General features: G+C 63.1%; 2 non-coding genes across 2 annotated transcripts; both read right to left on the minus strand.

Moving 5' to 3' along the window:
- Positions 1–3,256: 3,256 nt before the first annotated feature.
- Positions 3,257–3,375, minus strand: LOC131870071 (5S ribosomal RNA). The gene has a single exon (XR_009368438.1). It is a non-coding gene; the product is annotated as a 5S ribosomal RNA (ribosomal RNA).
- Positions 3,376–11,179: 7,804 nt separating this feature from the next.
- On the minus strand, positions 11,180–11,298 carry LOC131870043 (5S ribosomal RNA). Its single transcript, XR_009368411.1, has one exon. It is a non-coding gene; the product is annotated as a 5S ribosomal RNA (ribosomal RNA).

The raw sequence follows: 11,298 nt of genomic DNA on the forward strand, positions 1-11,298 counted from the left end.
TTTTTCACTATCTTTCAAAACGGAAATTTTAAAATCTCATTTTTGTTTGCCTTTTTCTGGAAATTAGTGAAGGCAGCGCATCAAAGGTGCGCACCTCGCTGCCCACCACGGTGCGCAACGCCGGTGGGCACCCGGGAGTGCTTCGAAGTGTGCTCCAAGGTGCTGCGTGCACGTTGTCGGAGCCCGGTTTGCCCCGGGTGCGCACCTCGCGTGCACCTTCGTCGGGGTGGGCACCTTGGCTGGGTTTGCCCCGGCTGCGCTCCGAAGCGGGGTTATTGGAGCGCCGCCTCTTTTTTTGTCGGAGCGTTTGGTGGGGTTTCTCGCATTGGCTCTTCCGAGGCCCGGTTGCCACCCTGGCGCGCACGAAGTCGGAAGTAGGGTTAATTGCCCGGGTGCGCACCTTTGCCAGGGTGGGCACCTTACCTGGGCTGCGCACCAGGGCGGGCTCAAGATGGCACGCGCGTTCCGTTTTTTTCACTATCTTTCAAAACGGAAATTTTAAAATCTCCTTTTTTTTTTGCCTTTTCTGGAAATTAGTGAAGGCAGCGCATCAAAGGTGCGCACCTCGCTGCCCACCTTGGTGTGCTCTGAGGTGCGCACCCGGGAGCGCTACGAAGTGTGCTCCAAGGTGCGGCGTGCACGTTGTCGGAGCCCGGTTTGCCCCGGGTGCGCACCTCGCCTGCACCTTGGCCGGGGTGGGCACCTTGGCTGGGTTTGCCCAGGGTGCGCTCCGAAGCGGGGTTACTGGAGCGCCCCCTCTTTTTTTGTCAGAGCGTTTGGTGGGGTTTCTCGCATTGGCTCTTCCCAGGCCCGGTTGTTGGGTGCGCTCCCACCCTGGCGCGCGCGAAGTTGGAAGTTGGGTTAATTGCCCGGGCGCGCACCTTCGCCAGGGTGGGCACCTTGGTGCGCACACCTTGGCTGGGCTGCGCACCAGGGCGGGCTCAAGATGGCACCAGCATTCCCTTTTTCTCACTATCTTTCAAAACGGAAATTTTAAAATCTCGTTTTTTTTTTGCCTTTTATGGAAATTAGTGAAGGCATCGCATCAAAGGTGCGCACCTCGCTGCCCACCTTGGTGTGCTCCGAGGTGCCCACCACGGTGCGCAACGCCGGTGCGAACCCGGGAGCGCCCCGATGTGTGCTCCAAGGTGCGGCGTGCACGAAGTCGGACCCCGGTTTGCCCCGGGTGCGCACCTCGCGTGCACCTTGGTGCGCACACCTTGGCTGGGTTGCGCGGCCTGGTGGGCACCATGGTGCGCACCAAGGAGCGCTCCGAAGTGTGCTCCAAGGTGCGGCGTGCACGAAGTCGGAGCCCGGTTTGCCCCGGGTACGCACCTCGCGTGCACCTTCGCCGGGGTGGGCACCTCGGCTGGGTTGCGCGCCCTGGTGCGCACCAAGGAGCGCTCCGAAGTGTGCTCCAAGGTGCGGCGTGCACGAAGTCGGAGCCCGGTTTGCCCCGGGTGCGCACCTTCGCCGCGGTGCGCACCATGGCGTGCACGAAGTCGGAGCCCGGTTTGCCCCGGGTGCGCACCTCGCGTGCACCTTCGGCGGGGTTGCGCGCCCTGGTGGGCACCATGGTGCGCACCAAGGAGCGCTCCGAAGTGTGCTCCAAGGTGCGGCGTGCACGAAGTCGGAGCCCGGTTTGCCCCGGGTGCGCACCTCGCGTGCACCTTCGGCGGGGTTGCGCGCCCTGGTGGGCACCATGGTGCGCACCAAGGAGCGCTCCGAAGTGTGCTCCAAGGTGCGGCGTGCACGAAGTCGGAGCCCGGTTTGCCCCGGGTGCGCACCTCGCGTGCACCTTCGCCGCGGTGGGCACCATGGCGTGCACGAAGTCGGAGCCCGGTTTGCCCCGGGTGCGCACCTCGCGTGCACCTTCGCCGGGGTGGGCACCTCGGCTGGGTTGCGCGCCCTGGTGCGCACCAAGGAGCGCTCCGAAGTGTGCTCCAAGGTGCGGCGTGCACGAAGTCGGAGCCCGGTTTGCCCCGGGTGCGCACCTCGCGTGCACCTTCGCCAGGGTGGGCACCTCGGTGCGCACACCTTCTCAATGTTTTCTTGCCTTTTCTGGAAATTGGTGAAGGCAGCGCATCAAAGGTGCGCACCTCGGTGTGCTCCGAGGTGCGAACCCGAGAGCGCTCCGAGGTGCCCACGAAGTCGAAAGTCGGGTTAATTGCATTGTTTTCCCCGGGTGCGCTCCGAGGTGCGCAACATCGGCGCGCACCAAGGAGGGCTCCGAAGTGTGCTCCAAGGTGCGCACGATGGCGTGCACCTCTGGTGCGCACGATTCGGAGCTCGGTTTGACCGGGGTGCGCACACCTTGGCTGGGTTGCGCACCTTTTGTGCGCTCCAAGGTGCGCACGAAGTCGGAGCTCGGTTTGCCCCGGGTGCGCACCTTCGCCAGGGTGCGCACCTTGATGCGCACGCCTTGGCTGGGCTGCGCACCTTGGTGGGCGCCATGGTGCGCACCTTTCGTGCGCTCCAAGGTGCGCACGAAGTCGGAGCTCGGTTTGCCCCGGGTGCGCACCTTGGTGGGCGCCATGGTGCACTCCGAGGTGCCCAAGATTGGTGCGCACCAAGGAGCGCTCCGAAGTGCGCTCCAAGGTGCGCGCGAAGTCGAAAGTTGGGTTAATTGTCCGGTTTGCCTCGGGTGCGCACCTTGCGTGCACCTTCGCCAGGGTGGGCGCCTTGGTGCGCACACCTTGGCTGGGCTGCGCACACCTTGGCACCCGCGTTTCCTTCATTTTAAATTTTTTTTTTTTACAATCTCTCAAGTGGGAAATTCTATAATCTCAACTTTTTTTGCCTTTTCAGGAAACTTTTGAATGGAGCGCATCATTGGTGCGCTCCGAAGTGTGCTCCAAAGCTCTCTCCAGCTGCGTGCACCTGCCCCGGCCGCGCACCCGGCCCCGCCCAGCTTCGCTCACCTGTCCCGGGCGTCTGGTGCGGAACCTTAGAGTAAGAAACATCACCGTGCACCTTGGCCAACGTGCGCGACTCGACCGAGCGCGCACTGGCCGAGGTGCACACCGATTTCACCTGGGTGCGCGCGCAGCACCTCGGGCGCACCGGGGTGCGCGCACAACGCCCGGGTTGCACCGTGGCCTGTGTGCTCGGGGCGCCTCGGGTGCGCGCTCGGTGTCGCCCCCGCGCGCGCGGTAGTGCGGGCAGCGCACCCCGGCCCGGCCCGGCCCCGACGAGAACGCAAACGGGCAAAAGGTTTATTCAAATAGCATTGCGACGCCCGGCGAAAAACTAAAAAAGGGTGCAACACCGGGACTTCCCGGGAGGTCACCCATCCCAGTACTACTCCGGCCCAAGCGCGCTTAACTGCGGAGTTCTGATGGGATCCGGTGCACTAACGCTGGTATGATCGCACCCGTTATGAGCTTGTCGCAGTGTGTACTTAGCAAACCGCGACCCACGTGCGAATCCACCCCGGCCACCCACCCCCGTCGAGGTGCACACCCTCCCTCGCGAAGTGCGCCCCGTTCGCCAAGTGTGAGCCCTGCCCGGGTGCGCGCACCTTGCTAGGGCGTCGGGTGTGCACCCGGCCCGGCCTACGTGCGTGCACCTGGAGGGGGCGTCGTGTGCGTGCAGTGTCCCGTCTGCAACGCGGTGCCCACACACCACCTCGGGCGCAACGACCTGCGCTCACATGTGGGCCGAGTGCACCTTGGTGCATGTTCGGGGCGCCTCGGGTGCACGCTCAATCTTGCCCCGGTGCACCAAGGCGCTCGGTTTGCCCCGGGTGCGCACTTGGTGCAAGGTGGGCACCCAAAATAGGGATCAAGCACCAAAACACAAGTTTCGGGATGCAAAATGGGACCCAAGGACCACAAATGCGTTCCAAGACCCATGATGGGTCCACGAGAACAAAAATGTGTTCCGAGACTTAATAAACAAATATTGGGTTTTAGGAGAAGAAACATGCTCTGATGCCCAAAACGAGAATCGACCCCGAAAAGGCCACAGGCCAAAAGTGGGATGCGAGACAAAAAAAAATGGGACCCGAGGACCAAAATTGGGTTCCCAGGTCGAAGACAGGGCAACCGGACAAGAAACGACCTCTAAGGCTCGAAATGAGTCCCGACGACTAAAACTTGACAAGAAGCACCCATCAGGCACCCAACTCGACACCCATGGGATGCCGACCCACCCGGGCTTCCACCTAGCACACCTTGGCACCCACCCACCCTCGCACCCAACCTCGCACCCAACTTAGCACCTTTGAACCCACATTGGCACTCACCCTGACCCTGGCACCTTGGAACCCACATTGGCACTCACCTTGACCCTGGCACCCACCTTTGCACTCACCTTGGGACCCACCCTGGCTCCCACCTCGGCACCCACCCAGACACCCACCTTGGTTCCTTGGCACCCACCTTGGATCCTTGGCACCCACCCCGACACCCACCTTGGCACGCAACTTGGCTACTTGCCACCCACCTTGGCTCCTTGACGCCCACCCCGACAACCACCCCGTGACCTACCCTGGCTAGGGTTGGTGCACACCCACCCTGGTGCCCACCTTGGCACCCACCCTATGACCCACCTTGGCACGCACCTTAGTACCCACCCCGTTACCCACCCTAGGACCCACCCCGTGACCCACCTTGGCCAGGGTGGGTGCCTTGGTGCGCACAACTTGCCTGGGCTGCACACCAGGGCGGGCTCAAGATGGCACCCGCGTTCCGTTTTTTTCACTATCTTTCAAAACGGAAATTTTAAAATCTCATTTTTTTCTTTTTTTTGCCTTTTCTGGAAATTAGTGAAGGCAGCGCATCAAAGGTGCGCAATGCTGGTGCGAACCCGGGAGCGCTCCGATGTGTGCTCCAAGGTGCGGCGTGCACGAAGTTCGAGCCCGGTTTGCCCCGGGTGCGCACCTCGCGTGCACCTTCGCCGGGGTGAGCACCTTGGCTGGGTTGCGCGCCCTGGTGCGTACCAAGGAGCGCTCTGAAGTGTGCTCCAAGGTGCGGCGTGCACGAAGTCGGAGCCCGGTTTGCCCCGGGTGTGCACCTCGGGTGCGCACCTCGCGTGCACCTTCGCTGCGGTGGGCACCTTGGCTGGGTTGCGCGCCTTGGTGGGCACCATGCAGTGCACGAAGTCGGAGCCCGGTTTGCCCCGGGCGCGCACCTCCGCCAGGGTGGGCACCTTGGTGCGCACAACTTGCCTGGGCTGCGCACCAGGAAGGGCTCAAGATGGCACCCGCGTTCCGTTTTTTTCACTATCTTTCAGAACGGAAATTTTAAAATATCGTTTTTTTTTGCCTTTTCTGGAAATTAGTGAAGGCAGCGCATCAAAGGTGCGCAACGCTGGTGCGAACCTGGGAGCGCTCCGATGTGTGCTCCAAGGTGCGGCGTGCACGAAGTCGGAGCCCGGTTTGCCCCGGGTGCGCCCTGGTGGGCACCATGGTGCGCACCAAGGAGCGCTCCGAAGTGTGCTCCAAGGTGCGGCCTGCACGAAGTCGGAGCCCGGTTTGCCCCGGGTGTGCACCTCGGGTGGGCACCTTGGTGCGCATGCCTTGCCTGGGCTGCGCACCAGGGCGGGCTCAAGATGGCACCCGCGTTCCTTTTTTTTCACTATCTTTCAAAACGGAAATTTTAAAATCTCATTTTTTTTTGCCTTTTTCTGGAAATTAGTGAAGGCAGCGCATCAAAGGTGCGCACCTCGCTGCCCACCACGGTGCGCAACGCCGGTGGGCACCCGGGAGTGCTTCGAAGTGTGCTCCAAGGTGCTGCGTGCACGTTGTCGGAGCCCGGTTTGCCCCGGGTGCGCACCTCGCGTGCACCTTCGTCGGGGTGGGCACCTTGGCTTGGTTTGCCCCGGCTGCGCTCCGAAGCGGGGTTATTGGAGCGCCGCCTCTTTTTTTGTCGGAGCGTTTGGTGGGGTTTCTCGCATTGGCTCTTCCGAGGCCCGGTTGCCACCCTGGCGCGCACGAAGTCGGAAGTAGGGTTAATTGCCCGGGTGCGCACCTTTGCCAGGGTGGCACCTTACCTGGGCTGCGCACCAGGGCGGGCTCAAGATGGCACGCGCGTTCCGTTTTTTTCACTATCTTTCAAAACGGAAATTTTAAAATCTCCTTTTTTTTTTGCCTTTTCTGGAAATTAGTGAAGGCAGCGCATCAAAGGTGCGCACCTCGCTGCCCACCTTGGTGTGCTCTGAGGTGCGCACCCGGGAGCGCTACGAAGTGTGCTCCAAGGTGCGGCGTGCACGTTGTCGGAGCCCGGTTTGCCCCGGGTGCGCACCTCGCCTGCACCTTGGCCGGGGTGGGCACCTTGGCTGGGTTTGCCCAGGGTGCGCTCCGAAGCGGGGTTACTGGAGCGCCCCCTCTTTTTTTGTCAGAGAGTTTGGTGGGGTTTCTCGCATTGGCTCTTCCCAGGCCCGGTTGTTGGGTGCGCTCCCACCCTGGCGCGCGCGAAGTTGGAAGTTGGGTTAATTGCCCGGGCGCGCACCTTCGCCAGGGTGGGCACCTTGGTGCGCAAACCTTGGCTGGGCTGCGCACCAGGGCGGGCTCAAGATGGCACCAGCATTCCCTTTTTCTCACTATCTTTCAAAACGGAAATTTTAAAATCTCATTTTTTTTTTGCCTTTTATGGAAATTAGTGAAGGCATCGCATCAAAGGTGCGCACCTCGCTGCCCACCTTGGTGTGCTCCGAGGTGCCCACCACGGTGCGCAACGCCGGTGCGAACCCGGGAGCGCCCCGATGTGTGCTCCAAGGTGCGGCGTGCACGAAGTCGGACCCCGGTTTGCCCCGGGTGCGCACCTCGCGTGCACCTTGGTGCGCACACCTTGGCTGGGTTGCGCGGCCTGGTGGGCACCATGGTGCGCACCAAGGAGCGCTCCGAAGTGTGCTCCAAGGTGCGGCGTGCACGAAGTCGGAGCCCGGTTTGCCCCGGGTGCGCACCTTCGCCGCGGTGGGCACCATGGCGTGCACGAAGTCGGAGCCCGGTTTGCCCCGGGTGCGCACCTCGCGTGCACCTTCGCCGGGGTGGGCACCTCGGCTGGGTTGCGCGCCCTGGTGCGCACCAAGGAGCGCTCTGAAGTGTGCTCCAAGGTGCGGCGTGCACGAAGTCGGAGCCCGGTTTGCCCCGGGTGTGCACCTCGCGTGCACCTTCGCTGCGGTGGGCACCTTGGCTGGGTTGCGCGCCTTGGTGGGCACCATGCAGTGCACGAAGTCGGAGCCCGGTTTGCCCCGGGCGCGCACCTCCGCCAGGGTGGGCACCTTGGTGCGCACAACTTGCCTGGGCTGCGCACCAGGAAGGGCTCAAGATGGCACCCGCGTTCCGTTTTTTTCACTATCTTTCAGAACGGAAATTTTAAAATATCGTTTTTTTTTGCCTTTTCTGGAAATTAGTGAAGGCAGCGCATCAAAGGTGCGCAACGCTGGTGCGAACCTGGGAGCGCTCCGATGTGTGCTCCAAGGTGCGGCGTGCACGAAGTCGGACCCCGGTTTGCCCCGGGTGCGCACCTCGCGTGCACCTTGGTGCGCACACCTTGGCTGGGTTGCGCGCCCTGGTGGGCACCATGGTGCGCACCAAGGAGCGCTCCGAAGTGTGCTCCAAGGTGCGGCGTGCACGAAGTCGGAGCCCGGTTTGCCCCGGGTGCGCACCTCGCGTGCACCTTCGCCGCGGTGGGCACCATGGCGTGCACGAAGTCGGAGCCCGGTTTGCCCCGGGTGCGCACCTCGCGTGCACCTTCGCCGGGGTGGGCACCTTGGTGTGCAGACCTTGGCTGGGTTGCGCGCCCTGGTGGGCACCATGGTGCGCACCAAGGAGCGCTCCGAAGTGTGCTCCAAGGTGCGGCCTGCACGAAGTCGGAGCCCGGTTTGCCCCGCGTGTGCACCTCGGGTGGGCACCTTGGTGCGCATGCCTTGCCTGGGCTGCGCACCAGGGCGGGCTCAAGATGGCACCCGCGTTCCTTTTTTTTCACTATCTTTCAAAACGGAAATTTTAAAATCTCATTTTTGTTTGCCTTTTTCTGGAAATTAGTGAAGGCAGCGCATCAAAGGTGCGCACCTCGCTGCCCACCACGGTGCGCAACGCCGGTGGGCACCCGGGAGTGCTTCGAAGTGTGCTCCAAGGTGCTGCGTGCACGTTGTCGGAGCCCGGTTTGCCCCGGGTGCGCACCTCGCGTGCACCTTCGTCGGGGTGGGCACCTTGGCTGGGTTTGCCCCGGCTGCGCTCCGAAGCGGGGTTATTGGAGCGCCGCCTCTTTTTTTGTCGGAGCGTTTGGTGGGGTTTCTCGCATTGGCTCTTCCGAGGCCCGGTTGCCACCCTGGCGCGCACGAAGTCGGAAGTAGGGTTAATTGCCCGGGTGCGCACCTTTGCCAGGGTGGGCACCTTACCTGGGCTGCGCACCAGGGCGGGCTCAAGATGGCACGCGCGTTCCGTTTTTTTCACTATCTTTCAAAACGGAAATTTTAAAATCTCCTTTTTTTTTTGCCTTTTCTGGAAATTAGTGAAGGCAGCGCATCAAAGGTGCGCACCTCGCTGCCCACCTTGGTGTGCTCTGAGGTGCGCACCCGGGAGCGCTACGAAGTGTGCTCCAAGGTGCGGCGTGCACGTTGTCGGAGCCCGGTTTGCCCCGGGTGCGCACCTCGCCTGCACCTTGGCCGGGGTGGGCACCTTGGCTGGGTTTGCCCAGGGTGCGCTCCGAAGCGGGGTTACTGGAGCGCCCCCTCTTTTTTTGTCAGAGCGTTTGGTGGGGTTTCTCGCATTGGCTCTTCCCAGGCCCGGTTGTTGGGTGCGCTCCCACCCTGGCGCGCGCGAAGTTGGAAGTTGGGTTAATTGCCCGGGCGCGCACCTTCGCCAGGGTGGGCACCTTGGTGCGCACACCTTGGCTGGGCTGCGCACCAGGGCGGGCTCAAGATGGCACCAGCATTCCCTTTTTCTCACTATCTTTCAAAACGGAAATTTTAAAATCTCGTTTTTTTTTTGCCTTTTATGGAAATTAGTGAAGGCATCGCATCAAAGGTGCGCACCTCGCTGCCCACCTTGGTGTGCTCCGAGGTGCCCACCACGGTGCGCAACGCCGGTGCGAACCCGGGAGCGCCCCGATGTGTGCTCCAAGGTGCGGCGTGCACGAAGTCGGACCCCGGTTTGCCCCGGGTGCGCACCTCGCGTGCACCTTGGTGCGCACACCTTGGCTGGGTTGCGCGGCCTGGTGGGCACCATGGTGCGCACCAAGGAGCGCTCCGAAGTGTGCTCCAAGGTGCGGCGTGCACGAAGTCGGAGCCCGGTTTGCCCCGGGTACGCACCTCGCGTGCACCTTCGCCGGGGTGGGCACCTCGGCTGGGTTGCGCGCCCTGGTGCGCACCAAGGAGCGCTCCGAAGTGTGCTCCAAGGTGCGGCGTGCACGAAGTCGGAGCCCGGTTTGCCCCGGGTGCGCACCTTCGCCGCGGTGCGCACCATGGCGTGCACGAAGTCGGAGCCCGGTTTGCCCCGGGTGCGCACCTTGCGTGCACCTTCGGCGGGGTTGCGCGCCCTGGTGGGCACCATGGTGCGCACCAAGGAGCGCTCCGAAGTGTGCTCCAAGGTGCGGCGTGCACGAAGTCGGAGCCCGGTTTGCCCCGGGTGCGCACCTCGCGTGCACCTTCGGCGGGGTTGCGCGCCCTGGTGGGCACCATGGTGCGCACCAAGGAGCGCTCCGAAGTGTGCTCCAAGGTGCGGCGTGCACGAAGTCGGAGCCCGGTTTGCCCCGGGTGCGCACCTCGCGTGCACCTTCGCCGCGGTGGGCACCATGGCGTGCACGAAGTCGGAGCCCGGTTTGCCCCGGGTGCGCACCTCGCGTGCACCTTCGCCGGGGTGGGCACCTCGGCTGGGTTGCGCGCCCTGGTGCGCACCAAGGAGCGCTCCGAAGTGTGCTCCAAGGTGCGGCGTGCACGAAGTCGGAGCCCGGTTTGCCCCGGGTGCGCACCTCGCGTGCACCTTCGCCAGGGTGGGCACCTCGGTGCGCACACCTTCTCAATGTTTTCTTGCCTTTTCTGGAAATTGGTGAAGGCAGCGCATCAAAGGTGCGCACCTCGGTGTGCTCCGAGGTGCGAACCCGAGAGCGCTCCGAGGTGCCCACGAAGTCGAAAGTCGGGTTAATTGCATTGTTTTCCCCGGGTGCGCTCCGAGGTGCGCAACATCGGCGCGCACCAAGGAGGGCTCCGAAGTGTGCTCCAAGGTGCGCACGATGGCGTGCACCTCTGGTGCGCACGATTCGGAGCTCGGTTTGACCGGGGTGCGCACACCTTGGCTGGGTTGCGCACCTTTTGTGCGCTCCAAGGTGCGCACGAAGTCGGAGCTCGGTTTGCCCCGGGTGCGCACCTTCGCCAGGGTGCGCACCTTGATGCGCACGCCTTGGCTGGGCTGCGCACCTTGGTGGGCGCCATGGTGCGCACCTTTCGTGCGCTCCAAGGTGCGCACGAAGTCGGAGCTCGGTTTGCCCCGGGTGCGCACCTTGGTGGGCGCCATGGTGCACTCCGAGGTGCCCAAGATTGGTGCGCACCAAGGAGCGCTCCGAAGTGCGCTCCAAGGTGCGCGCGAAGTCGAAAGTTGGGTTAATTGTCCGGTTTGCCTCGGGTGCGCACCTTGCGTGCACCTTCGCCAGGGTGGGCGCCTTGGTGCGCACACCTTGGCTGGGCTGCGCACACCTTGGCACCCGCGTTTCCTTCATTTTAAATTTTTTTTTTTTACAATCTCTCAAGTGGGAAATTCTATAATCTCAACTTTTTTTGCCTTTTCAGGAAACTTTTGAATGGAGCGCATCATTGGTGCGCTCCGAAGTGTGCTCCAAAGCTCTCTCCAGCTGCGTGCACCTGCCCCGGCCGCGCACCCGGCCCCGCCCAGCTTCGCTCACCTGTCCCGGGCGTCTGGTGCGGAACCTTAGAGTAAGAAACATCACCGTGCACCTTGGCCAACGTGCGCGACTCGACCGAGCGCGCACTGGCCGAGGTGCACACCGATTTCACCTGGGTGCGCGCGCAGCACCTCGGGCGCACCGGGGTGCGCGCACAACGCCCGGGTTGCACCGTGGCCTGTGTGCTCGGGGCGCCTCGGGTGCGCGCTCGGTGTCGCCCCCGCGCGCGCGGTAGTGCGGGCAGCGCACCCCGGCCCGGCCCGGCCCCGACGAGAACGCAAACGGGCAAAAGGTTTATTCAAATAGCATTGCGACGCCCGGCGAAAAACTAAAAAAGGGTGCAACACCGGGACTTCCCGGGAGGTCACCCATCCCAGTACTACTCCGGCCCAAGCGCGCTTAACTGCGGAGTTCTGATGGGATCCGGTGCACTAACGCTGGTATGATCGCACCC

Source organism: Cryptomeria japonica, unplaced genomic scaffold (genome assembly GCF_030272615.1).
Source record: "Cryptomeria japonica unplaced genomic scaffold, Sugi_1.0 HiC_scaffold_280, whole genome shotgun sequence".
Lineage (NCBI taxonomy): Eukaryota > Viridiplantae > Streptophyta > Pinopsida > Cupressales > Cupressaceae > Cryptomeria > Cryptomeria japonica.